Below are 5575 nucleotides of genomic sequence, written 5' to 3'. Positions count from 1 at the left end.
TCTTCTGCTATTTTTTAAAAACAGTTGGGCTAGAAACCTTGAAAGAGTCCATCTGAATAATCCAGCCACTGATTTGAAAAGATTTCTCCCCTGTTCTTCTGGGTTCTTTTCTATTCCTAAACTTATCATATCAAAGATCAAATACTCCAAAAATTTACCACATGATTCAGAATTAAGGTTTAAAATAATCTATTCTTTAAAAGATATGACAAGTGTATAAACATATGGAAATTTTTACCATTAAAAACTTAATGCTTTCCTTTCTTCATTGCTTTTAGTTCAACCAGTTGAGATGTTGTTTGAGGCCTCAGGAACATAATGATTAATTGTATTTCCATACTGATCAAGTTGAATATTTCTTGAATATCAAACATAATTTAGGGTTCAATATGCAATAATTATTTCATACTCTCTAGAAGAACTATACAAGGACTAATGTAGAACACACTTTAGCCAGAGCTTCTTTGCCAGTCAGGAAAATCAGAAGCCTGTTAGTATTTCTACTCTACTGTAAAGCACATTTTACACCACCAATTTTCTTCCATATCACACATTAGAGTTTCTCCTTCTTGGAATGCAAAACACCATTTTTTGTCTTTCATTTGAAGACTATCCTTCTTTTGGATATTAATAATGATAGTACTTTATTTGTATTGTAATGCTTCTTGGCTGCAGAGAACTAGCTGTTAATTGCATGTTGGCATGGCTATTGGGATGATGGACCAAAGTAAATGACTTGAATTTAATACCTACACTTTTAAACTAACTTTAAAAGTTACAATAAGGCTGTATATCATCATCCTGCTTATTTAACTTATATGCAGAATGCATCATGTGAAAGGTTGGCCTGATTGAATCACAAGCTGGAATCAAGATTGGTGCAGAAATATCAACTTCAGATACACAGATGATACCTCTCTAATGGCAGAAAGTAAAAAGGAACTAAAACCTCTCTTAATGAAGGTGAAAGAGGAAAATGTTGGCATGAAACTGAGCTTTAAAAAAGGTGAAAATCATGGCATCTGGTCCATCACGTCACACAAATAGAAAGGGGAAAAGTGGAAACAGTATTTTTTTTTTTTTTTTTTTTGTCCTCCAAAATCATTGCTGGTGGTGACTCTAGCCATGAAATTAAAAGACATTTGCTCCTCAGAAGAAAAGCTATGACAAACCTAGACAGTGTATTAAAAAGCAGAGATATCACTTTGGTGACAAAGGTCTATGTAGTCAGAGTTATGTAGTCAGGTTTTCCACACAGGCATGCATATATGTGAGAGTTGGACCATAAAGAAGTTCTAGCAGTGAAGAACTGATGCTTTAGAATTGTGGTGCTGGAAAAGATTCTTGAGAGTCCCTTGAACTGCAAGGAGATCAAACCAGTCAATCCTAAAGGAAATCAACCCTGAATATTGACTGGAAGGACTGATGCTGCAGTTGAATCTCCAATACTTAAGCCACCTGGTAAGAAGAGCTGATTCATTGGAAAAGACCCTGACTATGGGAAAGATGGAGGGAAAAAGGAGAAGTGGGTGGCAGAGGATGAGATGGTTAAATAGCATCACTGACTCAATGGACATAAATTTGAGAAAACACTGTAAGATTTTGAGGGCTTCCCTGGTGGCTTAGTGGTAAAGAATCTGCCTGTCAATGTAGAAGACTTGTGTTTGATTCCTGCTCCAGGCAGATCCCCCAGAGGAAGAAATTGCAACCCACTCCAGTATTCTTGCCTGGGAAATCCCATGGACAGAGGAGCCTAGCAGGCCACAGTCCATGGGATTGCACAGAGTTAAACATGACTTAGCAACTAAACAACAACAACTGGGAAACAGTGAAGGATGGAAGAGATTGACGTGCTGCAGTCCATATGGTCACAAGAGTTGGACATGAACAACCACAAAAATAATTACTTAATTTTAATCCTTCATTAATTTTACTTACAATATAAATATGGCAAAGAAGAAGCAAATTGTTTAGTTTCTACTGCAGATACTTTGAACAGAAAATGCACTTCTAATAAATGCTGTTTTCTATGGGGATGATTTCTCCATCAGGAACTCAAGAGTTTATCCATTTCTTTCTTTTCCTTGGTCTCACCATTTCTCCTGGTCTTCTCATGAACTGTTCTGTGACCACTATTCTAAGCACAAGTACTGGCTTCTTATCAACTAGCATCAGCCTGAAACCTGCAGCAAATATGAAGACAGTTGAATTTAAAACGTAAAGTTGTCACTAAAACCAGAATATTCTCTTTCTTTCCTTCTCTAATCCTGTAGGTAAATATGGGGGGTTCTGGTCATGTCTTTGTTTTGAAATTCCACCAAATTCTCCATTTAAAAAGTATCTCTTCATTTGTTTGTTTGTTTTTATTTGTTATTGTTTTCTTTTTTATTTTGTAATGCATTTTACAATATAATAATAAAAAGAATAGTGTGACTTTTTATTATAATAGTACAGTTCTTCCAGTTTATTCCTTGAAAAGTAATATATCTACAAGTCTAATTGCTAAACCCCAAAACAGTATCTTTTGATCATTATCAATAACTTTGTTCTTTTTTTTGCCCCATTTAAAAAATATGTTGCCATCTTCCACTGCAATCTTCCCTACCCCTAAAGCAATACTATTTTCTGTTATTTTTCCTATAGCATTTTTTTTCCTTTTTTTAAAATATTTTTTTAAACACAAACCTGTCTATTCAAATTGGAGGCTAATTGCCTTACAATATTGTATTGGCTTTGCCACACATCAACATGAATCCGCCACGGGTGTACACGTGTTCCCCATCGTGAACACCCCTCCACCTCCCTCCCCATACCATCCCTCTGGGTTATCCCAGTGCACCAGCCCCAAGCATAAAAACTTATCTTCAATATGCTTTCCAATAATTTGTTAACAAGGAAAAAAAAATATTCATTCTAACTCAGATGATGTTATGTATTGACCAAGTTCAGTAATGGTTTACCACGGACTTTGACATCTATAACTTAAGTAAAATAAACCTAAAATAACTAAGAACAAATATGTCTACCAAATATAGAAATAGAACAAATATAAAACTATCAGGATAAATAGAAATGATTTGGGCAATTATCTGTCTTTTTACAGGTATTAGAACAAAGTAATCATAATTTATTATTAGCTGAGTAGTTAAATGTTAAGGAAATATAAGGGAATAAATGTAAGGGAATATAAGAGCTAAAAATATGTTTTCTCAATTTTATAAAGCTTTGAATAATTAAATAATTACATTACTTTAAGGAATAGAGCTTAAAAATGCAAGCAAAGATGGAACTTTAAGATATGCATGCAATTAAAGCAATAATACACCATAACCCTAATTATCATAGGAAATATGATAATGAACTTTCTTATACTAGTCTTTATTTTTTTTAATTAAAAGATAATTGTTTTACAGAATTTTGTTGTTTTCTGTCAAACCTCAACATGAATCAGGTTTAGGTATATATATATCCCCTCCCTTTTGAAACTCTTTCCCATTTCCCTCCCCATTCCACACCACTAGGTTGATACAGAAGCCCTGCTTGAATTTCCTGAGCCATACAGCAAATTCCCTCTGGTTATCTATTTTACATATGGTAATGTAAGTTTCCATGTTACTCTTTCCATACATCTCACCCTCTCCTTCCCTCTCCTCATGTCCATAAGTCTATTCTCTATGTCTGTTTCTCCATTGCTGCCCTGCAAACAAATTCTTCAGTACTATTTTTCTAGATTGCCCATATATATATGTGTGTTAGAATATGATATTTATCTTTCTCTTTCTGACTTACTTCACTCTGAAGAACAGGCTCTAGGTTCATCCACTTCATAAGAACTGACTCAAATGTGATCCTTTTTATGGATGAGTAATATTCCATTGTGTATATGTACCACAGTTTATTTATCAACTTATCTGTTGATGGACATCTAGGTTGTTTCCATGTTCTAGATATTGTAAATAGTGCTGCAATGAACAATGGAATACATGTGTCTTTTTCAATTTTGGTTTTGTCAAGATATAGGCCTAAGAGTGGATTTGCTAAATCATGTGGTGGTTTTATTCCTAGTTTTTAAAGGAATCTCCATACCATCTTCCATAGTGGTTTTTCAATTTACATTCCCATCAACAGTGCAAAAGCATTCCCTTTTCTCCATACTCTCTCTAGGATTTATTGTTTGTACACTTTTTGATGATGGCCATTGAGATGGGAATACTGGACTACCTGGTCTGCCTCCTGAGAAACCTGTGTGAAGGTCAGGAGGCAACAGTTAGAACTGGATATGGAACAACAGACTGGTTCCAAATAGGAAAAGGAATATGTCAAGGCTGTATATTGTACCCCTGCTTATTTAACTTATATGCAGAGTACATCATGAAAAACCCTGGGCTGGAAGAAGCACAAGTTGGAATCAAGATTGCCAGGAGAAATATCAATAACCTCAGATATGCAGATGACACCACCCTTGTGGCAGAAAGTGAGGAAGAACTAAAAAGCTTCTTGTTGAAAGTTAAAGAGGAGAGTGAAAAAGTTGGCTTAGAAAACTAAGATCATGGCATCTGGCCCATCACTTCATGGGAAATAGATGGGGAAACAGTGGAAACAGTGTCAGACTTTATTTTTGGGGGGCTCCAAAATCACTGCAGATGGTAATTGCAACCATTAAATTAAAAGACACTTACTCCTTGGAAGAAGAGTTATGACCAACCTAGACAGCATGTTCAAAAGCAGAGACATTACTTTGCCAACAAAGGTCCATCTAGTCAAGGCTATGGTTTTTCCAGTGGTCATGTATGGATGTGAGAGTTGGACTGTGAAGAAAGCTGAGTGCCAAAGAATTGAGGCTTTTGAACTGTAGTGTTGAAGAAGACTCTTGAGAGTCCTTTGGCCTGCAAGGAAATCCAACCAGTCCATCCTAAAGAAGATCAGTCCTGGGTGTTCATTGGAAAGACTGATGGTAAAGCTGAAACTCCAATACTTTGGCCACCTCACATGAAGAGCTGACTCGTTGGAAAAGACCCTGATGCTGGGAGGGATCAGGGGCAGGAAGAGAAGGGGACGATAGAGGATGAGATGGCTGCATGGCATCACCGAAACAATGGACATGAGTTTGAGTAAACTCCGGGAGTTGGTGATGGACAAGGAGGCCTGATGTGCTGTGATTCATGGGGTCGCAAAGAGTCAGACACTAATGAGCGACTGAACTGAGCTGAACTGAACTGAACTGAAGTGAATACTGAGTGATGTGAAGCATCTTTTCATGTGTTTGTTGGCCATCTGTATGTCTTATTTGGAGAAATGTCTCTTTAGGTCTTTTTCCCACTTTTTCATTGGATTGTTTTTCTTTTATTGAGTTGTATGAGCTGCTTGTATATTTTGGAAAGTAATCCTTTGTCAGTTGTTTCATTTGCTATTATTTTCTCCCATTCTGAGGGTTGTCTTTTCACCTTGCTTATAGTTTCCTTTGCTGTGCAAAAGCTTTTAAGTTTAATCGGGTTCCACTTGTTTGCTTTTGTTTTTATTTCCGTTACTCTGGGAGGTGGGTCATAGACGATCTTGCTTTGATTTATGTCATCGT

The sequence above is a fragment of the Budorcas taxicolor genome, chromosome 6 (genome assembly GCF_023091745.1).
Source record: "Budorcas taxicolor isolate Tak-1 chromosome 6, Takin1.1, whole genome shotgun sequence".
NCBI classification, from domain to species: Eukaryota; Metazoa; Chordata; class Mammalia; order Artiodactyla; family Bovidae; genus Budorcas; species Budorcas taxicolor.
This window is presented reverse-complemented; position numbering follows the sequence as displayed.